This window comes from Eupeodes corollae, chromosome 1 (assembly GCF_945859685.1).
Source record: "Eupeodes corollae chromosome 1, idEupCoro1.1, whole genome shotgun sequence".
Taxonomy (NCBI): Eukaryota; Metazoa; Arthropoda; class Insecta; order Diptera; family Syrphidae; genus Eupeodes; species Eupeodes corollae.
Window position 1 is genome coordinate 120,214,220 of NC_079147.1, and position 20,551 is coordinate 120,234,770.

General features: G+C 24.0%; 1 protein-coding gene across 1 annotated transcript in view; it reads right to left on the reverse strand.

Annotated features, from left to right (window-relative positions):
- The window catches only part of LOC129942742 (uncharacterized), a 163,626-nt gene that overhangs the window by 139,615 nt on the left and 3,460 nt on the right, over window positions 1-20,551 (reverse strand). The gene's annotated exons all lie outside the window — the stretch shown is intronic.

The following is a 20,551-nucleotide window of genomic DNA, read 5'->3' on the forward strand; positions in this document are numbered from 1 at the left end:
ATGATTATGATTATGATTATGATTATGATTATGATTATGATTATGATTATGATTATGATTATAATTATGATTATGATTATGATTATGATTATGATTATGATTATGATTATGATTATGATTATGATTATGATTATTGATTATGATTATGATTATGATTATGATTATGATTAAGATTATGATTATGATTATGATTATGATTATGATTATGATTATGATTATGATTATGATTATGATTATGATTATGATTATGATTATGATTATGATTATGATTATGATTATGATTATGATTGATTATGATTATGATTATGATTATGATTATGATTATGATTATGATTATGATTATGATTATGATTATGATTATGATTATGATTATGATTATGATTATGATTATGATTATGATTATGATTATGATTATGATTATGATTATGATTATGATTATGATTATGATTATGATTATGATTATGATTATGATTATGATTATGATTATGATTATGATTATGATTATGATTATGATTATGATTATGATTATGATTATGATTATGATTATGATTATGATTATGATTATGATTATGATTATGATTATGATTATGATTATGATTATGATTATGATTATGATTATGATTATGATTATGATTATGATTATGATTATGATTATGATTATGATTATGATTATGATTATGATTATAATCATGATTATGATTATGATTATGATTGTGATTATGATTACAATAATGATAATTATAATGATAGTGATAATGATAACGATAGTGATAATGATAGTGATAATTATAATGATAGTTTTAATCATTATGATAATGATAATAATAATGATAATGATAATTATATTGATAACGATAGTTATGATGACAGTGATATTGATATTGATAGTGATAATGATATTGATAGTTATAATGATTATGATAATGATAATGATAAGGATAATTATACAGATAATAAAAATGATAATGATAATGCTAGTGATAGTGATAATAATAATGATAACGAAAGTGATAGTGATAACGACGATAATGATAATTATAATGATAACGATAGTGATAGTGATGATAGTGATAATGATGATAGTGATAATAATAATGATAATGATAACGATAGTGATAATGATATTGATAATGATAAAAATAATTATAATGATAATAATAGCGATAATGATAATGATAGTGATAACGACAAGGACAGTGATAATGATAGCGATAATGATAGTGCTAATGATAGTGATAATGATTATGATTGTAATTATGATAATGATAATGATTATGATTGTAATTATGATAATGATAGTGATAATGACAGTTATAAAGATAATGATGATGAAAATGATAATGATAATGACAATGACAATGATAGTGATAACGATAAGGATAGAGATAATGAAAATAATAGTTATTATGATAGTGATAATGATAATGGTAATGATAATGATAGTGATAAGCATAGTGATAATTATAATGATAGTCACAATGATAATGATAATGATAATGATGATTATAATGATAATAATAATGACAATGATAATGATAGTGATAACGATAAGGATAATGATAATGATATAAATAATGATAGTGATAATTATAAAGATAATGAAAATGTGATAATGATAATCATGATGCTAATGATAATTATAATGATAATAATTATGATAATGATATTAATAAAAATAAATAATGATAATGATAATGATGATGATAATGATAATAATTATGATAATAATAATGACAATGATAATGATAGTGATAACGATAAGGATAGTGATAATGATATTAATAATGATAGTGATAATTATTATGATTTTTATTATGATTATGATTATGATCATAATTAAAATTATAATGATAACGATATTGATAATGATAATGATAATGATAATGATAATGATATTGATAATGATAATGATAATGATAATGATAATGAAAATGATAATGATAATGATAATGATAATGATAATGATAATGATAATGATAATGATAATGATAATGATAATGATAATGATAATGATAATGATAATGATAATGATAATGATAATGATAATGATAATGATAATGATAATGATAATGATAATGATAATGATAATGATAATGATAATGATAATGATAATGATAATGATAATGATAATGATAATGATAATGATAATGATAATGATAATGATAATGATAATGATAATGATAATGATAATGATAATGATAATGATAATGATAATGATAATAATAATGATAATGATAATGATAATGATAATGATAATGATAATGATAATGATAATGATAATGATAATGATAATGATAATGATAATGATAATGATAATGATAATGATAATGATAATGATAATGATAATGATAATGATAATGATAATGATAATGATAATGATAATGATAATGATAATGATAATGATAATGATAATGATAATGATAATGATAATGATAATGATAATGATAATGATAATGATAATGATAATGATAATGATAATGATAATGATAATGATAATGATAATGATAATGATAATGATAATGATAATGATAATGATAATGATAATGATAATGATAATGATAATGATAATGATAATGATAATGATAATGATAATGATAATGATAATGATAATGATAATGATAATGATAATGATAATGATAATGATAATGATAATGATAATGATAATGATAATGATAATGATAATGATAATGATAATGATAATGATAATGATAATGATAATGATAATGATAATGATAATGATAATGATAATGATAATGATAATGATAATGATAATGATAATGATAATGATAATGATAATGATAATGATAATGATAATGATAATGATAATGATAATGATAATGATAATGATAATGATAATGATAATGATAATGATAATGATAATGATAATGATAATGATAATGATAATGATAATGATAATGATAATGATAATGATAATGATAATGATAATGATAATGATAATGATAATGATAATGATAATGATAATGATAATGATAATGATAATGATAATGATAATGATAATGATAATGATAATGATAATGATAATGATAATGATAATGATAATGATAATGATAATGATAATGATAATGATAATGATAATGATAATGATAATGATAATGATAATGATAATGATAATGATAATGATAATGATAATGATAATGATAATGATAATGATAATGATAATGATAATGATAATGATAATGATAATGATAATGATAATGATAATGATAATGATAATGATAATGATAATGATAATGATAATGATAATGATAATGATAATGATAATGATAATGATAATGATAATGATAATGATAATGATAATGATAATGATAATGATAATGATAATGATAATGATAATGATAATGATAATGATAATGATAATGATAATGATAATGATAATGATAATGATAATGATAATGATAATGATAATGATAATGATAATGATAATGATAATGATAATGATAATGATAATGATAATGATAATGATAATGATAATGATAATGATAATGATAATGATAATGATAATGATAATGATAATGATAATGATAATGATAATGATAATGATAATGATAATGATAATGATAATGATAATGATAATGATAATGATAATGATAATGATAATGATAATGATAATGATAATGATAATGATAATGATAATGATAATGATAATGATAATGATAATGATAATGATAATGATAATGATAATGATAATGATAATGATAATGATAATGATAATGATAATGATAATGATAATGATAATGATAATGATAATGATAATGATAATGATAATGATAATGATAATGATAATGATAATGATAATGATAATGATAATGATAATGATAATGATAATGATAATGATAATGATAATGATAATGATAATGATAATGATAATGATAATGATAATGATAATGATAATGATAATGATAATGATAATGATAATGATAATGATAATGATAATGATAATGATAATGATAATGATAATGATAATGATAATGATAATGAAAATGATAGTGATAATGATATTGATAATGATAATGATAATGATAAAAATAATTATAATGATAATAACAATGATAATGATAGTGATAACGACAAGGATAGTGATAATGATAGCGATAATGATAGTGCTAATGATAGTGATAATGATTATGATTGTAATTATGATAATGATAATGATAGTTATAAAGATAATGATGATGAAAATGATAATGATAATGACAATGATAGTGATAACGATAAGGATATTGATAATGATAGTGATAATGAAAATAATAGTTATAATGATAGTGATAATGGTAATGATAATGATAGTGATAATGATAAGGATAGTGATAATTATTATGATTATGATTCTGATTATGATTAATATTATAAGATAATGATAACGATATTGATAATGATAGTGATAATGATAGTGATAGTGATGATAATAATAATGATAGTGATAATGATATTGATAACGATAATGAAAAAGTAATAATGATAATCATGATGCTAATGATAATTATAATGATAATAATAATGATAATGATATTAAAAGAAAAATAATGGTAATGATCATGATGATGATAATGATAATAATTATGATAATAATAATGACAATGATAATGATTACGATAAGGATAGTTACAATGATATTAATAATGATAGTGATAATTATTATGATTATGATTATGATTAATATTATAATGATAATCATAACGATATTGATAATGATAGTGATAATGATAGTGATAATGATAATAATAATGATAGTGATAATGATAATGATATTGATAACGATAATGATAGTGATAATGATAGTGATAACGATAAGGAGAGTGGTAATGATAGTGATAATGATTATGATTATAATAATGATAATGTCAGTGATAAGGATAGTGAAAATGATAATGATAGTGATAATGAAAATGAAAATGAAAGTGTTATAATGATAATGATAATGATTATGATAATGATAATGATAATGATAATGATAATGATAATGATAATGATAATGATAATGATAATGATAATGATAATGATAATGATAATGATAATGATAATGACAATGATAATGATAATGATAATGATAATGATAATGATAATGATAATGATAATGATAATGATAATGATAATGATAATGATAATGATAATGATAATGATAATGATAATGATAATGATAATGATAATGATAATGATAATGATAATGATAATGATAATGATAATGATAATGATAATGATAATGATAATGATAATGATAATGATAATGATAATGATAATGATAATGATAATGATAATGATAATGATAATGATAATGATAATGATAATGATAATGATAATGATAATGATAATGATAATGATAATGATAATGATAATGATAATGATAATGATAATGATAATGATAATGATAATGATAATGATAATGATAATGATAATGATAATGATAATGATAATGATAATGAGATAATGATAATGATAATGATAATGATAATGATAATGATAATGATAATGATAATGATAATGATAATGATAATGATAATGATAATGATAATGATAATGATAATGATAATGATAATGATAATGATAATGATAATGATAATGATAATGATAATGATAATGATAATGATAATGATAATGATAATGATAATGATAATGATAATGATAATGATAATGATAATGATAATGATAATGATAATGATAATGATAATGATAATGATAATGATAATGATAATGATAATGATAATGATAATGATAATGATAATGATAATGATAATGATAATGATAATGATAATGATAATGATAATGATAATGATAATGATAATGATAATGATAATGATAATGATAATGATAATGATAATGATAATGATAATGATAATGATAATGATAATGATAATGATAATGATAATGATAATGATAATGATAATGATAATGATAATGATAATGATAATGATAATGATAATGATAATGATAATGATAATGATAATGATAATGATAATGATAATGATAATGATAATGATAATGATAATGATAATGATAATGATAATGATAATGATAATGATAATGATAATGATAATGATAATGATAATGATAATGATAATGATAATGATAATGATAATGATAATGATAATGATAATGATAATGATAATGATAATGATAATGATAATGATAATGATAATGATAATGATAATGATAATGATAATGATAATGATAATGATAATGATAATGATAATGATAATGATAATGATAATGATAATGATAATGATAATGATAATGATAATGATAATGATAATGATAATGATAATGATAATGATAATGATAATGATAATGATAATGATAATGATAATGATAATGATAATGATAATGATAATGATAATGATAATGATAATGATAATGATAATGATAATGATAATGATAATGATAATGATAATGATAATGATAATGATAATGATAATGATAATGATAATGATAATGATAATGATAATGATAATGATAATGATAATGATAATGATAATGATAATGATAATGATAATGATAATGATAATGATAATGATAATGATAATGATAATGATAATGATAATGATAATGATAATGATAATGATAATGATAATGATAATGATAATGATAATGATAATGATAATGATAATGATAATGATAATGATAATGATAATGATAATGATAATGATAATGATAATGATAATGATAATGATAATGATAATGATAATGATAATGATAATGATAATGATAATGATAATGATAATGATAATGATAATGATAATGATAATGATAATGATAATGATAATGATAATGATAATGATAATGATAATGATAATGATAATGATAATGATAATGATAATGATAATGATAATGATAATGATAATGATAATGATAATGATAATGATAATGATAATGATAATGATAATGATAATGATAATGATAATGATTATGATAATGAAAATGATAGTGATAATGATATTGATAATGATAATGATAAAAATAATTATAATGATAATAACAATGATAATGATAGTGATAACGACAAGGATAGTGATAATGATAGCGATAATGATAGTGCAAATGATAGTGATAATGATTATGATTGTAATTATGATAATGATAATGATAGTTATAAAGATAATGATGATGAAAATGATAATGATAATGACAATGATAGTGATAACGATAAGGATAGTGATAATGATAGTGATAATGAAAATAATAGTTATAATGATAGTGATAATGGTAATGATAATGATAGTGATAATGATAAGGATAGTGATAATTATTATGATTATGATTATGATTATGATTATGATTATGATTATGATTATGATTATGATTAATATTATAATGATAATGATAACGATATTGATAATGATAGTGATAATGATAATGATAGTGATAGTGATGATAATAATAATGATAGTGATAATGATATTGACAACGATAATGAAAAAGTAATAATGATAATCATGATGCTAATGATAATTATAATGATAATAATAATGATAATGATATTAAAAGAAAAATAATGGTAATGATCATGATGATGATAATGATAATAATTATGATAATAATAATGACAATGATAATGATTACGATAAGGATAGTTACAATGATATTAATAATGATAGTGATAATTATTATGATTATGATTATGATTAATATTATAATGATAATCATAACGATATTGATAATGATAGTGATAATGACAGTGATAATGATAATAATAATGATAGTGATAATGATAATGATATTGATAACGATAATGATAGTGATAATGATAGTGATAACGATAAGGAGAGTGGTAATGATAGTGATAATGATTATGATTATAATAATGATAATGTCAGTGATAAGGATAGTGAAAATAATAATGATAGTGATAATGAAAATGAAAGTGTTATAATGATAATGATTATGATAATGACAATGACAATGACAATGACAATGACAATGATAATGATAATGATAATGATAATGATAATGATAATGATAATGATAATGATAATGATAATGATAATGATAATGATAATGATAATGATAATGATAATGATAATGATAATGATAATGATAATGATAATGATAATGATAATGATAATGATAATGATAATGATAATGATAATGATAATGATAATGATAATGATAATGATAATGATAATGATAATGATAATGATAATGATAATGATAATGATAATGATAATGATAATGATAATGATAATGATAATGATAATGATAATGATAATGATAATGATAATGATAATGATAATGATAATGATAATGATAATGATAATGATAATGATAATGATAATGATAATGATAATGATAATGATAATGATAATGATAATGATAATGATAATGATAATGATAATGATAATGATAATGATAATGATAATGATAATGATAATGATAATGATAATGATAATGATAATGATAATGATAATGATAATGATAATGATAATGATAATGATAATGATAATGATAATGATAATGATAATGATAATGATAATGATAATGATAATGATAATGATAATGATAATGATAATGATAATGATAATGATAATGATAATGATAATGATAATGATAATGATAATGATAATGATAATGATAATGATAATGATAATGATAATGATAATGATAATGATAATGATAATGATAATGATAATGATAATGATAATGATAATGATAATGATAATGATAATGATAATGATAATGATAATGATAATGATAATGATAATGATAATGATAATGATAATGATAATGATAATGATAATGATAATGATAATGATAATGATAATGATAATGATAATGATAATGATAATGATAATGATAATGATAATGATAATGATAATGATAATGATAATGATAATGATAATGATAATGATAATGATAATGATAATGATAATGATAATGATAATGATAATGATAATGATAATGATAATGATAATGATAATGATAATGATAATGATAATGATAATGATAATGATAATGATAATGATAATGATAATGATAATGATAATGATAATGATAATGATAATGATAATGATAATGATAATGATAATGATAATGATAATGATAATGATAATGATAATGATAATGATAATGATAATGATAATGATAATGATAATGATAATGATAATGATAATGATAATGATAATGATAATGATAATGATAATGATAATGATAATGATAATGATAATGATAATGATAATGATAATGATAATGATAATGATAATGATAATGATAATGATAATGATAATGATAATGATAATGATAATGATAATGATAATGATAATGATAATGATAATGATAATGATAATGATAATGATAATGATAATGATAATGATAATGATAATGATAATGATAATGATAATGATAATGATAATGATAATGATAATGATAATGATAATGATAATGATAATGATAATGATAATGATAATGATAATGATAATGATAATGATAATGATAATGATAATGATAATGATAATGATAATGATATGATAATGATAATGATAATGATAATGATAATGATAATGATAATGATAATGATAATGATAATGATAATGATAATGATAATGATAATGATAATGATAATGATAATGATAATGATAATGATATGATAATGATAATGATAATGATAATGATAATGATAATGATAATGATAATGATAATGATAATGATAAGTAGATAATGATAATGATAATGATAATGATAATGATAATGATAATGATAATGATAATGATAATGATAATGATAATGATAATGATAATGATAATGATAATGATAATGATAATGATAATGATAATGATAATGATAATGATAATGATAATGATAATGATAATGATAATGATAATGATAATGATAATGATAATGATAATGATAATGATAATGATAATGATAATGATAATGATAATGATAATGATAATGATAATGATAATGATAATGATAATGATAATGATAATGATAATGATAATGATAATGATAATGATAATGATAATGATAATGATAATGATAATGATAATGATAATGATAATGATAATGATAATGATAATGATAATGATAATGATAATGATAATGATAATGATAATGATATGATAATGATAATGATAATGATAATGATAATGATAATGATATGATAATGATAATGATAATGATAATGATAATGATAATGATAATGATAATGATAATGATATAATGATAATGATAATGATAATGATAATGATAATGATAATGATAATGATAATGATAATGATAATGATAATGATAATGATAATGATAATGATAATGATAATGATAATGATAATGATAATGATAATGATAATGATAATGATAAGATAATGATAATGATAATGATAATGATAATGATAATGATAATGATAATGATAATGATAATGATATGAATGATAATGATAATGATAATGATAATGATAATGAAATGATAATGATAATGATAATGATAATGATAATGATAATGATAATGATAATGATAATGATAATGATAATGATAATGATAATGATAATGATAATGATATGATATGATAATGATAATGATATGATAATGATAATGATAATGATAATGATATGATAATGATAATGATAATGATATGATAATGATAATGATATGATAATGATAATGATAATGATAATGATAATGATAATGATAATGATAATGATAATGATAATGATAATGATAATGATAATGATAATGATAATGATAATGATAATGATAATGATAATGATAATGATAATGATAATGATAATGATAATGATAATGATAATGATAATGATAATGATAATGATAATGATAATGATAATGATAATGATAATGATAATGATAATGATAATGATAATGATAATGATAATGATAATGATAATGATAATGATAATGATAATGATAATGATAATGATAATGATAATGATAATGATAATGATAATGATAATGATAATGATAATGATAATGATAATGATAATGATAATGATAATGATAATGATAATGATAATGATAATGATAATGATAATGATAATGATAATGATAATGATAATGATAATGATAATGATAATGATAATGATAATGATAATGATAATGATAATGATAATGATAATGATAATGATAATGATAATGATAATGATAATGATAATGATAATGATAATGATAATGATAATGATAATGATAATGATAATGATAATGATAATGATAATGATAATGATAATGATAATGATAATGATAATGATAATGATAATGATAATGATAATGATAATGATAATGATAATGATAATGATAATGATAATGATAATGATAATGATAATGATAATGATAATGATAATGATAATGATAATGATAATGATAATGATAATGATAATGATAATGATAATGATAATGATAATGATAATGATAATGATAATGATAATGATAATGATAATGATAATGATAATGATAATGATAATGATAATGATAATGATAATGATAATGATAATGATAATGATAATGATAATGATAATGATAATGATAATGATAATGATAATGATAATGATAATGATAATGATAATGATAATGATAATGATAATGATAATGATAATGATAATGATAATGATAATGATAATGATGATGACAATAATCACGATAACTATAATTATGATAATGATTATAATGATAAAGATAATAATGATGACAATTATTAATTTAAAGATTCGTAAAATATTCGTTTTTTATGCAATATAATTTTTATTTCCATTGTAATAATGTTTTGCAAACTATTCTTTTTATTCTCAAATATTTTGTCTATATTTATTACGTCGCTTCATATTTCTCATTTTTCCCTTCTCTTACTAGTATTTTTACTAGCGCAGCTTACGACACAAGGGGGTTCACTGGCGGTAACATGGATTCGAACTTGCACGACATGATTAGAGTTTTAAGGGGCCAAAATAATAACGGATTAAGGTTGTCATTTAAACGCAGAGTATTTTCAATAAATTAGGTTAGTTCAGATATCTCTTTGTGGACTCGAAGATAGAGATCATTTCTGTGCCTGAAACCTGGTTTCAGCCAGACAGAAGTAAGTACTTCTATTGTTTGAAGAGTTTTAGGCTTTTCCGAGCCTATAAGAGGTTTTCTTTTGGTGGAGGTGCCGCCCTATAAGTGCGTGAAGGGTTTACAAGCAGGTTTATATATAAATCGGATGTAAACTGTTCTTTAGAATATGTTTTTGTCAATATTATATGTAACACTGAGGGTATTTGTGGTTGTATCTATTTACCGACCTTACAACTACATCAGCACTATACCTTTAACACCAACTAAGGAGTCTTTTTCTTGTTTGTTTTGCTATACCATAATATGTGGTGATTTTAATTGTAACCTGTTGAATTCCCTTTTAGCAGAAAACTTTCTTAATGGATTTAGAGCACTCAATTTGAGTCCCGTTAACCATTCCACCCCTACCCACTTTACTAAAGAATCAAGTACATTACTAGATCTTAATCTTGCCAGTGACGTTGGTAAAGTAATTCTCTACACCCAACTTTTGGCACCTGGTTTCTCCTACCACTATTTAATTTTCGTGTTTTTGGATGTAGCATGACAACTTGAACAACAGTACTACAAAAATATTAACGCAGCTCAATTGGTGCATGGCTTTGAGTGCATAGACTGGGACTCGGTACCTCATGCAAAACGTAGATGACCAAGTAGGTTTTTTACAACATAATGTGAATCAACTACTCAATCAGCATGTTCCCTTAAAGAACCGTGTAGTTTAACATGGAGCTCCACCTTGGCTGAATGGTGACATCACTGCTGCGATGGCACGTCGGATGCCACCTACAGTCAATGGAAGCGATACAAGCTGGAGGAATTCCGCAAATCTTATTGCAGATTTCGCAATCAAGTAGTCATAATGATCAGGACGGCAAAAAGGATTTACTACGAACACAAACTTGGAAATTTCACATTTGGCAAAAAGTTATGTAATAACTTGCGGGAAATCGACATATGGAAACCATGTAAGAGGTTAGCTGACGACATCGATTGTGATGCTCTTAATACAAAATTCACCACTTCACCTCCGTCCCTCAATGTAACTTCAGCTACATTGAAGAGGAATTAACTGGTATAAAGAGCTACTTCAACAATAGTGGAATACAAGAGGAAGATATTATGGAGGCAATAATATCCATTAAATCAAACGCTACAGGCCTGGATTTAATGGAACCTAAGTTCGTTAAACTGTTGCTACCATATTTACTACGCTATATTACTCATTTATTTAATAGTATACTTACCACATCCAAGTTTCCATTAGAATGGAAGAAGGCCAAAATTATTCCCGTCCCTAAAAAGTAAACATTTACTGCTACAGAATATCGGCCCATTGCTATTCACTCGTTTCTTTCAAAGGCGTTCGAATAGACTATTTTGATGCAGATACAAAAATACAAAACAATCAACAACTTGTTAAGTTCCTGGTCCTCATTCTACAACGGCCCAACAAGAACCATCTTTGCTTAAATCCTCTCATATCAACTGCTCTTCCGACCTATCTATTAAGGATAATTTTCAATCGTAGCCTGAAATGGAACGACCAATTCATAGTGCCATTGCAAAAGTCTATGGTAGTCTTCGTGCTCTTCAGTTCACTCGAAGTTTTATCCCTACAAAAACTAAATTGTAACTTGACTAAACTCTGTTACTACTAAATGCAAATAAAATGTTGAATATAATAATATTACCCGATACGTCTATAATCTGCAACGGTATCATCACATATCGAACTTTGCACAACGTATATCTACCTGTAGTCTTGACAGTTTACTAAACTTCCGATCGGTGAGTTATCTGCATAAAATCATTCAAACTCAACAACCGGATTATCTACATAACAGGCTGAACTTCCCTAGTTCATCAAAGTCATTTGTCCTTATACAACCTCGATTTAAATATCTCATTACTGAGCGTCAATTGTTTGTCCTTGTTACACGCCTTTGGAACACCCTGCCCACCGCGATGAGAAGTATAAAAAGCGCGAATAGGTTTCAATGTTTAGTTTTCAATTATTTGATAATATTTACTAGGCAAGTCCTCATCATTTTCATTTTTCTTTTATTTTATTTCCTCCTTTTTACATTTTTATATTTAAATTATAAGTTTACTTTAGTTTATTTCATCAAACAGAGTACAACTCTTAAAGAGTACTTTAACAAGTTAATATAATAATTAATATAAATATAGGTATATGTACAAAAATAAAAATGAATAATAATAGTAGCAATAGATACATACATCTTAATTACAAAACAGATTGCGAAAACAAAGCAGACATAACATTTTTTTTAAAAACATCTCTTGAAAGATTAGAAAAAATATCTTTAACCTCAACAACAGAATTCGTTTCTCTTATGCAACGTGCAAACGGTTCGTTTCTACTATAATTTCTTCTATGAAGTCTCTCGCAAATGAAAATTAGAGCGGAGAGTCCTTGATGGAAAGTAACAAAACGAAAAAACATTTGATACGATTGCTTATTAAATCTTTTACAAACATTATTGAAAATATTTTCTCCTTAGTTCAAGCGTTTGAATGTCAATAAGCAGGCATCTAGATTGATAAGATGGTACTTCCATATTTCAATTTAATTTATAGAAAGGATACCTAGTAAAACTTGTTTGTATTTTTTCTATTCTAGAAGAATGAGTGATATAATAGGGATTCCAAACTATGCTGCAATATTAAAGTACCGATCTAACAAGTGCAATATATAATGATTTGTTAGCTTTACTGACTATGTAATCGATGTGCTTATTAAACGAAAGCTTTTCATCCAATAAAACTCCCAAATCCTTTTTTTCCGTAACCCTATCTAAACTCGTATTGTTGATAGTATAATCAAATATGAGGGGTGTTTTTTTTTTATGGCATGTAAGGCTCTGACAGTTGGCAACATTCAGGAACAACTTGTTAGATTCACACCATTTGGCCAGTTTTATGATATCCTCCTGTAAATACAGACAGTCTGTAGAAGATTTTATGAGCCGGAAAATTTTGACATCATCGGCATACATAAGATACTTCGAATATTTAAAATTTACCGGAATGTCATTTATAAAAAGGATAAATAACAAAGGGCATCAATACTATTGGATTTAAACTTTCCCACTTTTACAAATTGAACCCGTTTTTTTAAATAGGAAGAAATCCATTTTATGAAATTAAGATGGAAAACCAAGTTTAGAAAGCTTAAAAATTAGTATATTATGATTAACTCTATCAAAAGCTTTTGCAAAATCTGTAAAGATAATACCAGTCAGTAAACCATTTTCCCCGCAAAGTACAGAATCGCATAACAATGAAAGGTTTGTAGCCGTACATCTTCCAGAAACAAAACCATGTTGGTTTTCGGATATTAAATCCTTAACAAAAAAATATAATTCTTTACAGACAAGCATTTCGAAAATTTTTGTGATCACTGATAATTTGCAAATAGGTCTATAATTGGTCACATTTTGCGTCGAGCCAGCCTTAAATATTAAAGTTATATAAGGGATCTTGCAACAGTCCAAAAACTAGCCACTTTTAAAGTCTGATTGAAATTCAACCTGGGCCATATAACAATGGGCTATGTTATCTGGTTCATCCCTTTTATTTACATCAAGACTAGCCAGAACTTCAAATACATTAGAAACAGTTAAGCCTGTACTTTTAATATCAATAGCATAAGATGGCGAAAAATCAGAGCTTTAAAATAATCAGCAAATAAATCGCATATAACGTTATCACTAGATACACAATAGGAGTACTTTATACAGTTTGGAATCCCTAAAGACTTTCTTTTAATATTTATAAATTTTTGACCCAGCAGAGAGAATAAAATTATTAAAAAGAAAGCTATTGAGACAGTCATATTCAAGGTGGCACTGAATGTATTTTTCTTAAGGGCCAGATTATCTGTTGTTGTCTTATAAGCTTTATTTTGTCTATTTTTCAGATTATGGTTTGAATTGGGTTTAACTATTTTTTTAGGAATATACATATCAAAAGTTTCATGTAGATACATTGCAAATTTTTCAAACGCATTATCAAAGGCTTAAATTAATCAAGGTATTATCCCAAGCAATTGACAACAAAAAGTTATTGATTGCAAAGAAGTTAATAAGTTAAAAACTTACACTCTACAGCAAGGCATATATGGTGAATTCAGTTTTTTACAGCAGGAAAATCAGTCTTATCGATATAAGCTTCGAACTTTATCCACAAAAATTAAGTCTAATATACGATTTAAATTATTATGAAAGTTATTAACTTAAATCAAGTTAAGTTGACTATAAAAAATCTATAACTGAAAATTCTATTTCAATATGAACATTTAATGGCAATAAATATTTATAGTCGAAATCAGGTGTCTAGCTTATATCACCAAGATTGAAATCTCCTAAAACCATAACATGATCATTTTGACTTAAGTTATTAAGGACTGATTGACAGTTAAACATATGCAAATTATACAACTCCAATGATCTTCCTGGTCGTATATAACGTACGCTCACAAATAATTTTAAGTTTCTATTTAAATTAATTTTAACCATCAACAGATCAACATCGAAATTTGATGGATTTTTATCTGAAATTACTTCAACTTGACTACAAACAAAATTATTTCTTAATGCAATAATTACATGTCCCCCTCTGTCAAAACCAGTTGTAAACATATATCTTTGCGAAATACTACAAATTGATTACAAGTAAATAATTCAGAAGCAAGATGATTCTCGCTCAACCAAGTTTCAGTAAGTACAATTATATGGTAATCTTGAGATGCAAAGTATTCATACAGTTGAATCAATTTAGTTCGAAATCCTCCCTCATTTTGGTAGTAAATATATAGATTATTAAAATTTGAAACATTAGCAGGTCTTACAGCTGGAAGAGAAGAAACAGGAATGTCAGGTACAGCATTAACTAAGTAGCAGGAATGAAATAATTTCATCAACATTTGATTTGAGAAGAGTGAGAAGAAGAGTAAGGCAAAGATAATAATAGTTCTCCCGATGCGCTTTCAGAGAGTACCGTAGATTTTATATATGTGTAAATAGAACCTCTCTTTTTTTATTAAAATTCAAATTCTAAATTAATTTAAAGGCTGCAAAACTTTATAAGACTTATATGTCCTACTTTGTAAGCGATTTTGAAATAAAAGAAATACAAATACATGGTGTTGCAAAATAAACAGTCTGTAAAAAAACACATTTTACTGTGGTACTGAAGGGTTTTAGGAAATTTGGTTGTAAGTCAATGATTTGAAAACGGATGGAGAATATTCCCAAATGCTGCTGTTTTAGGAGGCAGGGGTTACAAATTGAAAAAAGGGATAATACCACCACTACGCCAAAATTTCTATAGAAAGGCTTTGCCACAAAAAACGCCATATACTAGACTTAGGTGTATATATTGTTTGCGACTGAAGCTTTAGTTTGCATGAGTTATTGTTTGTGCCATCTTAAACAATATTTCCTGCAGCTTTGATAACATAGAACCATTCATCAGGAAAATGTTCTTAATAATATGGATCACGCGAATAGAATGGTAAAGCTGACTTCTCTGCTGCAATATTTGAATTAATGTTAAGTACAATACGTAAATGTTGCATAGTAAAATTGTGTTTTGGTTATGATCTTTTTCATCACAAGTTTTTTTATTCGTTTCTTTTTCTGAATGGTATGGCAACGACAGCCGGTTTCCACCCAAGCTCTCACTATGATAAGAAACGTGAAACTTAGGATTTCACGGATTGCTTATGCAGAAAAACTAAAAAGTACAAAGCGTAGTCATCAAAAAATATTAATTACTAAAAATAATAAATAATGAAGCAATACTACATACAAACTTAATACTCCACAAATATTAGACTCCTAGGCGTTTTTTCTGACTCTGCAATTTCTCGAATTATTGCTGATGATGGAAATTTTAGCTCCCTCTCTAATTTCAGAAATTGTTCAATGTAATAAATTTCAACCTTTAGGAGCTCCAACCGGTATTTCTTCTATCTATGCAAAGTTTCATTTTTAAACTTTGTAGAGTCCTTTCTCTTCTTTGGGCTTTGAAGTTGTTGGTAAGGTGTTTTCTTTGTCATCGGTATTTGGGAATAAACGTATCGTATATTTTCTTAAGTTCCATAGCTTTGTAGTAAGTTCAGTCCATCTACAACAGTCTGATCCAGAATATCGAGAATGACGAAGTCAGCTTTGTCCATAACGCTGTCCTCCCACCTCTAGATCCATTTTTTCTAACGTTGTATCTTTCACTCTGCAAATTGACAAAATAGTGTTTAAGAATAAATCTTCTATTATTTTCAAAACAAATAATCAGAACAACGTAATATAGCTTTTGTATGTATGTATGTTGGAAACATGTTATACATACTAATTTCCTATTCTTCCAGAGCCCAAACAAAATGCTCCATGTTTTTTGGACCGAAGCCAGTTGGAGTGATTAAGTTTTCTTTTCATTCCATACAGCCACTTTGACTAGTTTGTTAACCTATAAAATAATATATTAACTTAAATGTATATCAATACATACAATTATTTTATTAACCAATACTTACGTTATTATTTTGGTAATTACCAAATAAAATGTGTTTTTTTTCTAATAACATATAACACTGCACTTTTTTTCAACTTTTATTTTACGACTCATTTTGTAAAATTGTTTCTCGAAATGCAAAGTGAAAAGTGATTAGAGATAAATGCAAAGATGGTAAAATGATTTGTACAACACTTTTCACTCTCACTTCCCAGAATAGAGTAAAGACTGAAAACAGTGGAGTCTTTGCAAAAATAAGCTTGGTACAAAGTGAATTTTGCAAAGAATTTTTACCAAAAAAAAAACTTACCTCAAAACTACTCCAAATCCTATAATGTATTAAAGCAGAAAGGTTGCAGGGGTACATGCCTCTCATACAAACTGCATTGTTTTATGCACCGCTATATTGAATGCTTTCCTTTTGGTGAAATAAGTTGGTCTAATTTCTTAAACTAATGTGGCCTCTTGCTCTTTTGTCAAAGACCAATAGGCCCAACTTTTATTAATTTTAGTTATTTAACTTTTGCAATTAAATAGAATGGTAAGACAGTTTGGGGTTGAGATTTCAAAAGTTTCTGATAAATACGTGATGTGATCTACTTGTTTCTAAGTTGTATTTTAGATAAACGAAAATAAACAATTAAATATGAGTTATTTAGTTTTTTATTTTAATTTTTATATTTTAATCTTACAACTTAAGTTTTAATTATATTCTAAATCTACGACCCGTTTCGGAGATTTAGAATATTATTAAAACTTAAGTTGTAACAATAAAATATAAAAATTAAAATAAAGAACTAAATAACTCATATGTATTTGTTTATTCTCGTATTTCTGATAGAGGTTGGCACCAAGCGCTCTTATCGAAAGTGCATGCTTTGGGCATTATTAAATCTCTACTTCGTTGGATTAGGAACTACTTTTTTTAACATTTTAATATTTTAGTTGTATTGGTTCGTTTCAAGTTTAATTCACTAAACTGTTTCGCTGACTACAGTAACCTTAGCTTTTCATATTCGTTTCTAGGTTCACATCCTTGTCCTTCGGAGTGGCATTTGTATCCAGTTAACTAATCACCTTACAGTACTCTTTTAATAGTTAGACTTTTGGAAAGAATCCAAAAAAGATCTTCAAAAATAGTACGTGATAGAACTATAACCAACAAAATTAAACCAACCAAACACTACCGAAATGGTTCATGCCTTTCGTTGTTTTAACGATAGTTTTACAAACAATGCTCTGTCGATTTAGCCAGTTGCATTAAGTCTCTCAAACAATTAAGGTCAAATAATAATAATAATAACTCATTCTTAAAAGTTACTCCGAGAATGTGGGATGCTTTACCGTACTGTTTTTTTCCTCCCATTGTAATATTTGAATTTTAAGACCAATGTTCATGATCTCTTAGATCCTTCCATATTTTTTCAGTATACGCACTGTGTTTGAACGCAAGCATTTAAAGGTATTAATAATTCCTTTAGTGCCTGTCTTTCGAAATAAAAATGTTTTAAAATAAGAATGAATACAAATTACACTAAAAAAAGACACTACTGAATACAAAAGCATTTAGTAATATGAATAACCATGCCAAAGCACATGCAGAGATTGGTAAAATAATTAATAGATTCCAATACACCATTCGAAACATCGTGCATAGTTGAAGTTTGTGTCTAACTTTGAATTGCCAAGCTTGCAGTTTGACCTCGTATCTTAAATGCTCGTGAATGTAAAGAGATTGTCCAAAAAGTCAAAACCAATCCAAATATTAAGTCAACGCATTATCCTGCTGAAGTGGGACAAGAATTTTGGAAAAAGTTCAAGTAATTAGACTGCTTCACGCGGCCGGTTACAAAATTCGAGTTACAAGACGCCAGCATATGATTTTGAATGTATTAAAAAAAATCGAGTACGTGATCGAATATAGAGGCAAGTGATAGTTCTGGGTTGGCGTTGTTTTCAGAAAACAATGACCTCAAAAGAACGGTTCAAGATGTTTAAATA